Source organism: Ochlerotatus camptorhynchus, unplaced genomic scaffold, assembly GCF_037179485.1.
Source record: "Ochlerotatus camptorhynchus isolate MF236.1 unplaced genomic scaffold, CSIRO-AGI_Acam_v1.1 ptg000386l, whole genome shotgun sequence".
Taxonomy (NCBI): Eukaryota; Metazoa; Arthropoda; class Insecta; order Diptera; family Culicidae; genus Ochlerotatus; species Ochlerotatus camptorhynchus.
The window spans coordinates 42932-58747 of record NW_027040873.1 but is presented as its reverse complement, the minus strand read 5'-3'; the positions used below and the strand labels follow the sequence as shown (position 1 = coordinate 58747).

Below are 15816 nucleotides of genomic sequence, written 5' to 3'. Positions count from 1 at the left end.
AAAAACAATAAGGCTGCTGGGAAGGACGAGCTCCCGGCCGAACTTTTCAAACACGGAAGTGAGCAGCTAACGAAGATATAGGAGGACGAAGAACTGCCTGCTAGCTGGTTGGATGGCCTCATTTGCCCATTATTCAAAAAAGGGCACAGACTCGAGTGCGCCAATTATCGAGGAATAACTCTTCTGAATTCGGCGTACAAAATACTGTCACGCGTTCTGTTTAACAGATTGAGACCGCTTGAGGAGTCCTTCGTCGGTGAATACCAGGCTGGTTTTCGTGAGGGCCGATCAACGACGGATCAAATGTTTACCCTGCGTCAAATCCTTGATAAATTCCGGGAGTACAACTTGCAGACTCACCATCTGTTTATTGATTTCAAAGCAGCATACGATTCAGTGAAGAGAAATGAGCTTTGGCAGATTATGCTAGAACATGGTTTTCCGGCGAAACTAATTAGACTGATTCGCGCAACGCTAGATGGATCGAAATCAAGTGTAAGGGTTGCAGATGAGATTACGACCTCGTTCGTGACCTTAGATGGATTGAAGCAGGGTGATGCACTTTCAAACTTACTGTTCAACATTGCTCTTGAAGGAGCGATTAGGAGAGCTGGTGTGCAGAGGAACGGTACCATCATCACACGATCGTACATGCTCCTTGCCTTTGCGGACGACATCGATATCATCGGAATTGACCGTAGAGCAGTGGAAGAGGCGTTTGTGCCTTTTAAGAGGGAGACGGCGAGGATTGGGCTCACGATAAGTTCTACCAAAACGAAGTACATGGTAGCCGGTAGACAGCGTGGGAGCAATAGTGGTGTTGGTAGTGTAGTGTTGTTAGATGGTGAACAATTTGAGGTAGTGGAAGAATTTGTGTATCTTGGAACACTAGTGACATGCGATAATGATGTTACCCGCGAGGTGAAGAGACGTATTGCAGCTGCAAACAGGGCCTTTTACGGATTACGTAGCCAGCTGAAGTCCCGTAGCCTGCAAACGAAAACGAAATTCGCTCTGTATAAGACGCTGATACTTCCGGTAGCCCTCTACGGCCACGAATCGTGGACGTTAAAAGAGTCTGACCGGAGAGCATTTGGTGTCTTCGAGCGTAAGGTGCTGCGAACAATACTCGGCGGTAAACAGGAGAATGGCATCTGGCGGCGTCGCATGAATCACGAGTTGTACCAAGTGTATAACGGTACGGATATAGTGAAGCTTATAAAACATGGCAGACTACGGTGGGCTGGGCATGTAGTGCGGATGCCGGAAGAACGACAAGCAAATATTATATTCAGCAGAGAACCCGGTAGAGGTCGTCGACTCCGGGGTAGACCTCGGACACGTTGGCTATTTGCAGTTGAGGAGGACATCAGGTCGCTAAACGTTCATGGCGACTGGAAGCGATTGGCTCAGGACCGAGTCCAATGGAGAAGAGTACTTCGTTCGGCGTTGAATCAACCTGGCGATTCGTAGCCCATCAAGCGAAATGAGTTCTAACTAAAAACATCTGATGAATGTTCCATGGGGGTTATTTCAATAAGAGAATTCCAACAAAATTTCGAGGAAAATTCTCCAGATTTTTTTTTGTAGGAAACCAAAAAAAATAAAAACATTTAAACGATTTTTGAGGAAATTTATGACCAGAATTCTAAATGAATTTATTTAAGGAATCAAATAGAATTTAAATATAAGGATAGTTCAACAAGAATCCTAGGGATGATTCTAATTATCTGGAAAATTGCAAGGGAATTACGAAGAAGATTCCATAGGAATTATTAGGAGAGTATCATAGAACATCTGGGAGCATTCTAGGGAATTTTGAGGAGTTTGCTACTGAAGAGAATTCCTAGCACATTTTCATGAATCGCTGAGGGTTCTCCTTAGATATTTTGTGGAGGATTCCTTGCAAGTTTTGGGAAAAATTCCTAGTGCATTAGAAATTTGAAGAGAACTCCCGTGCGTGTTCTGAAGGGTGTACTAAGGGGCTGTTCATAAACTACGTACACCGATAGGGGGGCGTAGACAATCGCCCATACAATTTATTGGAAATTTGTATGAACCGTAGACATTTGTCTACCCCCCTCCCCTTAAGAGTCTACGTAGTTTATGAACAGTCCCTAAGGGAATTCTGAGAAAAATTCCACGGCAATATTAAAGTGTATTATGCGACTTCTTGTGAGAATGATTAAGAATTGTAAAAGAATTTCGAACCCTCATTTTCATGGTTTGCCTCACTTTGACGCTGATGATCGTATATATTTTTAATGCATAACATTTTGTATTGACATATTCATTTTAAATATATTCCAGAAATAGCTCATATGAAATAATGCATATTTTCTATTGCCGTGTGAAGCTGATTGAGTTCATTAAGCTACATGTGTATTAATAATGTTCATGTTGTACTTACAATGTTTAGTAAGAGCTGATTTGTGATTCTGAAGATAATCAATGAACTCCACACAGCAAAAAATAATAATTTTGATATCACATCAAAGTGGATGCACTTCAATTGTGTCAAAAATATGGTGTAATATTACTTTCCAGAAAGGACACAATTATCATTCATACAGAGTATGAACTGACATTACGCTGCTTTGACTGCATTTTTTATTTTTGTGGCCATAAAAATTACAGAGATTTCGACATGATTGAAGTGCCCCCTTTTCTATGTAATAATAAAAAAAAATTTGCTGTGCAGGTGCTAATAATATTCATCGAAAAGGGGGCGATGCCTTGCCATATATATTCCAATATAACTTACCTGTCGAAAACAGGTAGAACCAAACAGGGTTTTAAAAGAATGGTAAATTTAACTTATATCTGTAGCAATGTGAGATAATGCCGCTAGGGTTATGCGTTTCATATAAGGTTTATACTACGTTTAGACTGTAGCTGATATCATGCAATTTAGGTTGTATTGAAATGAGCATATGTCAAATTTTAACTGTATTACTTTTGATATAGCAATAGCCTGAAAGTAATATTAAGCGAAATTTAACAAATCTTGAAATTCTCAATTATTCGTATATAAAATCCTGATTTACCTGCTTGTATATGAAAAAATTATTAGAAATCAGTGAATTAAACGTGCAACAGATATTTCTGATAATTGCGAAAAAAAATCAATATGAATATATGCAAAACAATTGTTCAACATTGGATTTTTTTTATTTTAAACAACATTCAAACGATAACGCTCATTTTTCATTCATTTTAATTTTACGGCAGGCGTTATTTATTTTTCTCAATATTTTTTTTTCAACTCGAGGTGTTACTTGTTTACAAAAATCAAAGAAAGTAAATGAAAAATATGGTGCTGTTGAAAATTCTATACTCATTTTACAAAAAAAAAAAAAAATCTGTTACATTACTGCTACGATCTTCGATGAAATTTGACAGTCTCGAAGAGTCGTAAGCACCCGCAGTGGTGCATATGGCAGACATATTTACAAGACCATACATTTTTTTAATAGACAGTAATAGAAGCTTTTCACTGGAATGCTTATCGATTGGTGAAATGGCATTCAAATTCAAAATGTATCGCATGTAATGTATGGTAATATTTTTTTTCGGAATATAATAACGCGTTTGTAAATAAATTTGCAATACAGCAAACATTTTCAATAAATATTCCATAAAAAAAAGAACTACCGACTAAGGGTGCACCTTCCAGGCTGGGTGGACCAAAAAATCGACATTTTTACCTATATATCCAACTCTAAAAATTCATTAATTTTTACCTACTGAACCTATTATCAATCATTTTTCAACAAATGAAAGGTATTTAAAATCGCTATCCAGAAAAAGATATGAAACTGAAGGCTAAATGTGTTTTAATATACTGAAACATAAAAAATGTAATGGATTTCACAGTGCCAATACCAAAGAGACCCTAGTTTTTTATATATTTTTTTACAGCTCATACTTTTTTACTTAACATATAAAAACATTAAGGAATGCGTTTTTTAGGTTTTTAGGATTTTTTTTGTATTTGTGTTTTGTTTATGCCTCCGAACTCCATCCAAAAACAAACAACCTCTAGAAAAAGCATAGTCGGATCAATCAAGTTACTGGTTTGACAGAAATTTAAACAAAAATATTGAATTTTTAGTATGATGGAGATTTAATATGAAGTAACACCAACTCTCTTTGGTCTTAATCTATCATGCACTATCCGGTACTACGCATGCTTATCGGCACTTGAGAGGAGTTTGTGAATGTTTATACAAGTTTCAACAGTGTTTTTGGGTCAAATTTTTGAGAAGGTACACTTTTTGCAATACTTATTGGTTAACTTTTCCGCATAGTTTTGAGAAGCGCTTGATGATATTAGCTGTGGTTTTCATATGATTGAGAATACTGCAGTCCCATTAGGAAGATGTGGATAAGCATTCAAACGATTCTTTAATCTACTTCATCTGGTTCAACAAATTCTAATGTGTCCAAAGTAGCCCCCGGTAAATATTCATAAAAGAAAGTTGACTGACCTGAAAAAGATCTACTTTTTTCATAACAATAAGATGACAGCTTTTGCATATTAAAATCAAAACTCATTATACTCGTGTAAAACAAATTACCTGAACCTAATCGTATCATAGTTTTAAGCCAGAAAATGAAAATTATATTATTGTTAAAAGATCCTTGTCTTCGAAAGAAGAAACGCGTGTTACAGTTGCGTAGAATAAAGCAAAATAAAATATATCTCAAAAATGAAAAATAAAAATCACCATCCTTGGTGTTTTATATGTTTAGTAAAAAAAGTATAAAAAACTACGGTCTGTTTGCTCTTGGCGCTGTGAAATCCATAAAAAAAACTCTTTTAATGTTTTAGTTTTTTAAAACTCATTTGACCTTCCGTTTCATATTTTTTTCCTCTTGAATACTTGTTGAAAATATATCGAACTTCGGTCCAGTAGTGTGCTATGAGTTTTCGAAGTTCTGTATATAGGCAAAAATGTGAATGTTTTTAGTCCATCTAATTCAGGAAGATGCACCCTAAGGGCGAAATAAAAAAAATGCTGGTCGAAAATGTTTCGATAAAGAATATATATACATGGTATGAGCAAATATTAGACCAATTTTTTTTTTCAGTTGATCTTTTTTCAGGGAATTATGTATATGTAATATGTATATATGTATTTTTATTTTGCAGATCTCTTGTCACTCATCTATTACACCTTTATAGAGTTATACAATTTGATTTTAAATATCACCAACAAAATTGTACAAACATTTATGCACCTTGAAACAACATTTCAGTTGATCCAGTTATTTACAAATGGTGAGAGTCAGCTAAAGCATTAAATCTTTACTCGAACTATTTATTGACTGTGCGAAATAAAGCAATGCGTCTTATTTTATGGCGACTACTGGTAATGATGCATAATGTAAAATAAAGTAAATATAGTAGATACAACGGTACATGCAGTATTGGAATTGATTGTTTTTGTTAAGAAAGGATCCTACTTTTTAAGTAATAAAATTTATGTATAGTTTTCATTAAATGCAAAAACCCTGCTTTTATCACAATGAATTAAAATAATAACAAATTTTAATACAGAATTGTCTTCATTCATGCTTGCCACGTTCGAATATGTATGTACACGTTGACATTGTTTAAATTCTATACAATTTTCGAAACAAATGCATTACAATGGAAATGGTGAATTTATTAACCTAATTTAGTAAACCGGACTTTAATTTGTTACCGTGTAGAGTCCCTTTTCCTATCCCATCTTACAATTTCAAGAGCATAACTCTCAAGATTCACTAGATTTAAAATCTGTGAGATTATTACATTGCATGTGAAACTGTGAATTGTAACAAGAAAAAGGACTTTAAAAAGGTTCACCTTTTATGAAGAATTATGCGAAATTTTAGTTAAAAAACGCTTATTGATATCACCGATCTGTGGACAATTTTATATGATTCTCATCAATGTTTGTAACAAAATTATGAAACCGCATTCAAAGATGGTACGATTCATCAGTTTGTAATTATACAGGGTAGACGTCCCTAATGTTGGCTAAAGTGTCTCTTATATTGGCATTTTTGGCATAAATTTGAAATATAACAATTATGGATATATTTCATTAGCCACCAAAAATGCTAATTTCTGTCATCCAGATGACGCATTTGCCTGAGAAAAGATGAAAACAAATGATGATTACCGATGGGCTCAATTTCTACATTCAATGAAACCAACATTAGATCTCTCTCCCCTATGTTATTCCATCGATTAATACCACCATTGACTTTTTTATGTAAGATATCTAGTTTTGTGCTAAAGATATCAGGATAGCTAGATTCAAAGGCACAACGCATTAAAAGGAACTTGCATGCTCTCTAGAAACCGTTATTCAAGTGTATTACAACGGTCCATTTCATATTGATTAGTTTTGTTTTAGAAACTAGTCAAATACGAAACTATTCATATTCATACTAATGACATTGGACAAAACTAACAGAGAAATAACGTCATAAATTATGTTAAGCAGCATAACAAAAAAAAGTGTTCGATGAAATTACATACAAGTATATTAGGTTAAAAGCTGTTTTTAAAATTCATCAACAAAATCGAGCAAACGTGTAATGATTAGATCACATTCTATTACTTGCTCCTTAAAGTATTCAAACTTGCATTTCTCGAATCACATGTTGAACAAACAAATAAAAGAAGACAGTACTATTAAGCAACAGGCGTTCAAGCTTGAAATATTACCTTAAAAATAAGATTGCTTTTTGAAAAGCCCGCCTGTTCTTTTTGAAAAGATCTTCCTCTTCGAGCTGAATGTTTTTTTTGGAGATTTTGTAGGATCTAAAGGGTTATAAAATAGTTAAGGAAAAAGTAGGTATTATTAAAGCAACATCAAAATTAAAAATTAATAAAATAATGAAACATTGTCAACAAAAGCGATTGTTTGAATCGTGTATTATATGACGCTATTCATAAAACTCATATGATATTTTCAGCAAAAAAATCATAGATTTATACGTTGCCGAGCAACGACCACTCATATTGTAGGAAAAGAGGCTATTATAATAATTAATTTTGCACCGATTTTCCTTTCAGTATATTGTACAACGTGTGCGAGTTCGTACTTTTTACATGGTATATTAATGATTAGCATCATGCTTCGTTATTAGTTCTTATAAATAGCGATAGTGAGTATATAATTGTTTTTATGTCAGTTCACTACAAACGAATGGCAAACGGAAGATCGGAACACAACAGAAAAAGAAATAATGTATCTTCGAAAATATGAACATTTATGAAAACATGTAAGCGTTTTGAGGTTAGATGGATTTTGAATACTTCAAATATTAGTTTCTGCTCTACACAAATAAAATCTGGATAGAAAAATAATAAAAGGACACAGCTGACTAAATTGTATGATAGTGAAATGAGATGTACAGAGACGTCCATAAAGTATGATGCATTTTATATACGCACATATGTCTCGTTTGGGAAATGCCTTTAGTTTTGTTTGTTAAAGAAATTTTTACTATGAGCATTGGTATTAAGAAGGATTCGGTCTTCAAAAAATCACAGTATAGTATAAAACAGCAATTGAAAATTTGCCAATTTCCCATAAACTTGATTCATAAAAATATATTAGAATAGGATTTCGTCAAATAGGACGCATTTGTTTTTCAATTAGTTCCATATAGATACATATATCTACAACAACATGTGAAAAGGGCATACATATTTTTTGTAAACTAACCTTCTTATGCCCGTTCCTCGCCACCTATATGACCAAGTATATGACCCCATGGCAAACCATCAACATCACCGAAACTTTCCATTTCCCGACGATGTTGTTGGTTTGCGTGGGCGACCCTCGGTTGGCGAGAAACGGGCCTACAAAGGTATGTTTACAAAAAGCTTGTATGCCCTTTTCACATGTGGCTCTTCATAGTATGTCACGCTCTAAGGGGCCACGGGGGTGTACGATTTTGTGTCAAGCAATGCATTGTGTATAGGAACCCGGATAATAATAAGCATAAAATTATAATAAAATGCAACATATTCTATTGTTGACAATTAATCTTATTGTAATTCTATTGTATTGGTCAAATAATCAAATAATCACCACAATAGGTTTACAACAAATTCTATGAAATCAAAATTTTGCACAGTAAAAAACCAATGATATTGATTGTAATGAGATCAAATTTGTTCGAGAAAAAATTGATTTTTTTATGGTTACGGTAACTTACAACCCCTCTTTTCTATTGTAAATGTTTCATTAACAGTAGATTATATTCTTCATAACAATAAGTTCTGTTGTATTTTTATTGTTTTTGATAATAACATTTATTGTTGCTACACAAGCTTTTATTGCTTTGTAACAATAGGTTCTATTGTTTTTGTATGGTAAATTTTTATCCGGAAAAACTTGTCGAAAGAGAGGAGGGGGGAAGGGTTAATTTTTCTTCAATTTAGTGTGACATAATTGATGCATGACTCTTTAATACAGCTGTTTAAACGCTCAAAAATGTTTAGAAACTCGAACAGTGGCGTGTGACACCCAGGGTGGTATATCCCGATGTCTACCCTTATCAATCAGAACATTTTTGCAGCAACACAATTTATAGAAGGCTATTGGATAATGGATAAAAACAAATCTGGTGAGTTGGTGGGGGGATTAGGGGGCATGGGTGATAATAAATCGTGTGTTAGATTGCTTAAATCAGCGTAGATTGAAGAAAAAAATCACATGTTCGCACTTAACGTAAAACTCATCGACAGTCTTTCCAAACTTCAAAATATTAGAGGTTTATTTTATTGCATCGAAAGGAACTGATGTTTAAACAATTGTTCAATGCCAGCTAGTGAGTGGTTTCCCAAAAATTTCTTGAGAAAGTTATGAAGAAAAAGTTTTTGGAAATTTCGAGAGGAAGTGACTAACAGACAGACCGAGGCTTCTCCGGACAGTTTTTATCACGGTTCACTTAAATGTGTGATTTTTTTCATAAATCCAATGTTTATTCGACTGATAAATGTTTAAGAACCGTTTCGGGACGGCGGTGGTGTAGTTTTAAGTGTGATTGCCTGTCACCCCAGAAAGCCTGGGTTCAATCCCAGTCGGCACTGCCGGGATGCTCTGAGGCATTACATCTCCGATCACGCATCAGGGAAGTGAAGCTGTTGTGTGCGGTTCACCACGGTTTTGAGGCATAGTTCGTGTAAATAATTCTTATTTCATCAACAAGTTAGATCTTGAACATTTATGAATTGAATGAACGTCGATTCACGAATAAAATATTAATTTCAGTTAATCGTAACGAAATGTATTGCGCGAAGCCCTCGGTTCACTAACCAAGCCTGGTCACAAGAAACTCGCAGGAGAAGATGAAACAATATTTCCGTCGAAGCTATATAAAACATCCAGGAAAGAAGGATAAGGAGAAACATTCGAGAAATCAGAAGAAACTTTGCTATTTTCATTAAATATGTACACAACAAAAAATATGTCAACTGCGCAATCGCAAAATCCTAGAATGCACGAAAATATGAAGAACTACGCAACCAGCTGAAATCCCGCAAATTAATTTATCAGACAGAATGCCAATTTTTTCAATTCCAGGCTATTAACCTTTGCGTGCCTAACGTCTAAATTTGCATAGATTTCAAAATTCAATTAGCTCTAAAAACATAATTTCTACATCTTTTTCAAACTTCAAGATCTTACGTAGCTCTGTCAGTTTTGGCTTTATTGAGAGTCCACGATCACATTGGGGCTCTTGCGCATATTTCAGTGCCCCGACGAAGTAGCAATTCCCGATTAGAACGTTAAGTTTTGAAGTCTGATGTATGAAGGGTTTTGGTTCATTTCGAGAATTAATAATTTCCTTGAGGAGGCACTGGTACATTGCCGGGGGCACTGGGATGGCGAATATGACCGTGAACTCTCAATTAGGCCATTACTAGCCGCGTTCTGAAAAATCATGAAATGTAATATGTCACGTGACGGGTTTTGGTTCTTGTCGAGAATTGGCCACTTTCCGGGGAAACCGTAATCTTTCTGAGGGTACCAGAACATGCCCGGGAACTGTGACCATGAACTGTCAATAAGGCCATTACTGGCTAAGATTTGTAAAATCATGAAGTTTGATATTGGTGTTGGTTCTTGTTGAGAATTGGCCACTTTCCCGTGGGCACCAGGAGATAACCGGGAGAGCTAGTGTGACCGTGGACTCCTAATAAGGCCATTATCGGCACAATAGGTTTTGGTTCTTGTTGAGAATTGGCCACTTCCCCGGGGGCACCGGAACATTTCCGGGATGCCCAGTATGACCGTGGACCATGTGTATAGCTGCCATTGGTCCAATTACATCATTTGAGAGAAAAAACATGATGTTCATCGTTTGTATACTTATTACATAACAGTAAAGCCCAATGCCGACCAAAAGTGATCCCAACGGGAACCGGAATAACTCAGGAACCATGTATTGATCCAAATGTTTTCAGATGGATTCAAAAATTTCAATAGATTCCCGACAAAATGCAACATGTTTTGAAGAAAAAGATTGAGAAATTATGTTTATAGAGCTAATTGAATTTTGAAATCGTTGCAAATTTAGACGTTAGGCACACAAAGGTTAAAAATACACCGGACGTGGTTGAAGTACAACCTCATTGATGAGATTATAATTTTTAATTTTTGCTGTGTAGTTAAAGTTGAAGTTTATAAGATATTTAAAATTTTTACCACATTATCTTCTCAGGTGTCACTTATCTAAGGGTTACATCCAGGGAGGACTGCACCATCTCCTCTCCACAGCCACCAGGCAACACCTCTGCGCTCAAAAACGTTTTAGATTTGATTGGTAAAATTTTATTTTGAGTACGTCGTGTCTTAAGGAAAGATTTACAGAAGTCAAAGTGCTGTCTTTTGGGATTTTCTGATTTTTTATTAACTCGCATGTACACGTAATATGAAAAACCAACTTCTACCACAATAATATGCATCGGTGTCTTCAGCAACGTCGTAGTTTGCTGAAAACACTAACCTTCCATATGCACGTCACAGTCAGTATTTCAGACATGATATATTTTGATCAGAACTCTCTAAAGAATCTTTTAGTACAATTTAAGGTTATTTGGTATAATAGCTAAAAAGTTACAGATGTTTATGTGTCTGCCATTTTTATCGAATACACCCTTCACTAGCGGTGATAAATCTTGGAAAATTAATAATTTTTATTTGTTGTTACCTTAGCGAAAAAAAATCATATGGATTATTTTCAGCGTAGCAGTCTACTTGGGTGCAAAATGCGCAATAATATATGTTTTTTAATATATTTACACATTATTCAGTGTCAAATGCAGGGTGCCTTCCATTCATTTTGGTGAAAAACATGTTTTATGAAATTATGGAATAATAAGATATTATGATATTATTTTGTATGTGTAAGTAACAAGAAAATATTGTCAAGTTTATGTTTGACACACAACACATGCAAATTTAGCTTTAACAGAGTCACAATGAGCGATTTTCTGATCGCCTCTTCGCGAAGAGTGAAGAGCGAAGAGTGGGTGAGATAAATGACAAAATCGCTTATTGCGACGCTAATGTAGCAAAATTGGCAGGTATTATGCGTCAGACCCAAACTTCACAATATTTTCTTGTTGCTTACACAAACAAAATATTATCATATAATCTTATTATTCCATAATTCCATAAAACATTTTGACGTAGGACTACGTCTTTGATTTCTATATGGGGGTACACTTTGTGAAAACCGAAAATGGAACATGTAACAAATTATGAAAGAATTTGAACGTTAATAATGGTCCAATTTCAATAATTTTATCACCAATCGATCATAAATATGGCTACGCATCGATAACAATGCTTCCGAATGTTGATTTTCAACAAGAAACTATTAAAAAACTGGTAAATGTCCAGCATTGTCCAAAAGCGTCGTATTAACTAACAAATCCACCAATTACCTACATGCATATGCTGCTTCCCCAGCACAGTCATCAGAGAGTAGTAAGTAGACGAAACAAGTCGCCTCCGATCCTCGGGCGCGTGCGAATAGGGAGGATGGAATTTCGTAATGTTTTGCACACTCATCGCCATACTCAGAACCACACGCTCCCAACGACCACACCACTGTGTGGAGGTGTTCGGTCGTCGAAATTAGTAGCAGCAGTAGCAGCAGTAGCAGTGCTTTCGGCGTGTGGCGTTGAAAATTGTTCTCCAGAAACAACGAAAGGCTGCCTGCAAGCAGCGAGCTGGAGAGCCCACATAAGCAACCATCAAAGGATGAAGAAGCTGCGCCGCTATGCTATGGATCGGAATCAGTAGCTCTTCGTGAGTCGCTGCGGGTCGGTCATCTATACCAAGCGTGTCACCCTCGCTCCAAACTACATACAGCTAGACAGCCTCATCCGTGTTGAACACCCATCAGGGCCACCAAAAATTTGTTAAAGAGTATTATTTGGACATTGGTCAAGGTCATCAGTTCCTGCAAGCAGCTAGCTATCAAGGCGCAACCTATCTATAGAAGGTGTGGAATTGTAGGCCTGGTGCAATTAGTTTTTCCTCGGCTTTCATTCCGCATGATTCGTTTCTTTCGTTTAATCAATCACCCTTGTAGTGACGTCGAAAAGATTGTTTCAATCGGCGCTTGCATATGAAATTTAATGTGGATTATAGAATTTTTTGTATGTTACCTAAATTTATGAATGGTTTGCCACTAAATGTTGAGATAATTTATTGATTATTGAATTATCACACTGTATACCATGAAAAAACAGTCTGTTTGTGAGTTTTTGCCTGTTTTCAAGTAAGGAGCTATCATAAAAAACAAATCGCCAGCGGGTATTTCCCGGCGACTTTACAAATAAATAAAATCAAACAAAATCACCATGCAGAACTAGCTAGGATTTGTTTTACTTCATGTTAAGGATTTGTTTTACTTCATATTTTCCAATTGTTGGAATGGTGATCAAAATTATCACTTAATGTCTGAAAACAGCACATTCCCTAACACAGACTTAAAAATCGAATTCGATGCAGTCCCACTGAACGGTGCTCATTCAATCACCGTAAGTGGTGGTGTCCAGTGCAGCAGCAGCAGCAGTAGCAGCAGCAGGAGTGCTTTCAACAACAACAACAACAACAACGAAAGGCTGCCTGCAAGCAGCGAGCTGCAGAGCTCATATGAGCAACCATAGAGAAGGAGGAAGAAGTCCACCGCTAGGCTAGGATCGGAATCAGTAGCTCGTCGTGCTCAGCTCAGCATTACTCAACCATCACTACAAAACGGTCCTTTTCAGGACCACCATCAATTTGTTAAGAGTATTATTTGGACATTTGTCAAGGTCATCAGTTCCCGCAAGCAGCTAGCTATCAAGGCTGAACCTATAGAAGGTGTGGAATTGTAGGCCCGAATGTATTGGTGAGATTAATCATCGTCCGACCATTTTCCAGAACACGCTGGTAGGAAGTGTTAAAAATCCATATAGAATTTGAGAGAAGTGGCCAATAAAATCAAATTTGTGAGAAAATTAGCTCTCACGAGTTCAATCTCTCGAAGTCCCTCCTTTTTTACATATTCTGCACAAACGATACTTTCCGCCCCACCCCATTCATATAATTCGGAAGGAAATTCTGTGAGGGGTGACTTGAATACACTTTAATACCAAAATGCATAAAACTTAAAAATTCATAAATAACAAAAAATTCAAAGTACACCTTTTAAAGTCGGGTAGATGAATCGAAAATACTCAAGTTGACAGTCCCTTGGATTTTCTTCATCAAGTTTCTCTTTGAAGTAAATACTACAAATTTGATACGCTTACAAATAAAAAACGGAAAGAGTTAAGATAATTGATGATTGATCAATTAAAAAAAAAACTAAATGTTCACATTTGTTCCGTCCACTAGCGGTCCTACGTCAAGCTTCCGTTCGTGCCCCTAGGCACAGACCCTTCTACTTTTTTGAGCCAAAATGAATGGAAGGCACCCTGGTCAAATGAATCAGGTGGTTCTAAATAAAAATCATCAATTTAACTATAACAATTTAAATGAAATCATGTAATAGCTGTCATTGTTCGTCATAGTCAATTTATTCATGTTAAATAACGATTGATTGTAACAAATGGGTCTGTTGAAGGTAATATAGTTAGATTTTTTTTTAGAAAACTTAATTAGTTTAGGTGCTATTTCAAATAATTCTACTAGCAGATAACTCTATTAAAATAATTGTGAACACTTTCAACGTTTGTATAATTACGTGTGGTACGATTGATGTACCAATTTCATGGCATTCCAGAAACATCCCTCCACTCTATAAGCATTAGGATGGTTTAAAATATCAGTTTTGCTCCACCCCACTCAATCGATTCCAAATCAGGGCCTGATCTTTCTCCCAAAATTTGATCTTATTTGGCTGTGACCTCACTGGCCTTTTGATGTATATATGGGAATTAATATGGAAAAAAGTGTTTTTGTTCATCTCGTCTAACCTTTCACCATAAGGATTTATCGATAAACTTGCAGTCGGTTCTAGGAAATATTCTCAACTCCAACTCTGCTCAAGACCACTTTGCAATTGAATACCAAGATAATTAGTTAATAATTAATTACGAAGATTATATTGTTCAAACATACTCCATCAAATGCTTAGCAGGCAACATTGGTTTGTAGCCAACGGATTTGGTAACATTACCACTTGGTCTATGGGCCAGCTTGATTTCACTGTAAATATTGTAAATAAAATGTAAATAATGTCAGTAAATGTCTAAATGTGAAATAATGTGTCAATTTTCCGTAGGTGTACGTTTGAGAGACTCGTTTTTTCATGTTTAATAGCCGTCAGTTGGTGTCAAGTAGTTTTTCTTTCATTTTGTCGATGTCATTACATAAATTTAAATCCAGTATAAATTTTGTAGTACCATTTGTGAATTTGTTTATCATTTTTGAGAGAGATTATCAATAAAACAGTGATCGGTGTCGGTAGGAGTGCGCGTAGGCAGCGTCGTCGCAAGTTCAGAGCGGATGAGTGTTCAAGAAGTTAATATTGCAAGCTCTCGAGGTAAAGTGATCGATCGATCGTGTAGGGTCAGCCGGAAGCACTGCAACGTAAAAATTCCCGGCTGTAGTCCTTAGTAGCAGTGAGGGCCTCCTCTGAACCGATCCTGTGAACGCAGGCCATCCAATACCACGGCCGAGTTGCCATTTTGTTTGGTCTCGGTGACCATTGGCCGCCCAACGTGTAAATCGCTCGGATTGAGGTCAACCGACCGTCCGAACAGCTACCGTCGGAGCTCCCAGCCGCCCGCCAGCCTCATCGAAGCCAGCCCGGCTGCAAACCACGGATCCGGTGAACCAGAACGGCCACACCGGTACCGCAAGTAAACGTACTAACACCAAAATTTAAAAAAAATATATGAAATGTAAGGTCAAAGTTTTAAATCGAAGCTGTGTTCATCATTTGTTAGAGAAGTCTTTTGTCCTTCATTGTTCTATTTATATATTAATTGTGTTGAACTTCGCCCAGTGACCAAGTGTGAATAGGGAAGAAATTTCTCCCTAAAGAAATTCTCCGGCGGACCACCATAAGACCCTGATAACCAGGGCAACTAGCTGCAAAAGAGGCCTTTGTCGTGCACACCCCAGTTGGTTACCGTGACGAAACAGTTAGTTACAGGTTTACTTGGTACAAATAATAAGGCAAACAAAATCTAGGCTACTATGTCGTAGTTCAAGTCGTAGTTCGCAGTTGATTAATTGTAGCAGAAGGTTGCCGGCCAATTAATAACTAATTATCTTGAAGATCATTCAAAAAGTG

The 15816-nt window shown here is 36.3% G+C and overlaps 1 protein-coding gene across 4 annotated transcripts in view; it reads right to left on the bottom strand.

Annotated features, from left to right (window-relative positions):
* Positions 1-15816, bottom strand: part of Ih (I[[h]] channel) — a 75898-nt gene that overhangs the window by 21921 nt on the left and 38161 nt on the right. The window contains exon 3 of one of the 4 annotated variants that reach the window (XM_065233051.1): positions 6725-6820. The exons of 2 other annotated variants lie outside the window; for them this stretch is intronic. The gene's annotated coding sequence lies outside the window, so the exon portion shown is untranslated. Of the gene's footprint in view, positions 1-6724; positions 6821-15816 lie in introns of those variants that run through there. One more of the 4 variants, XM_065233050.1, reaches the window with a different exon arrangement.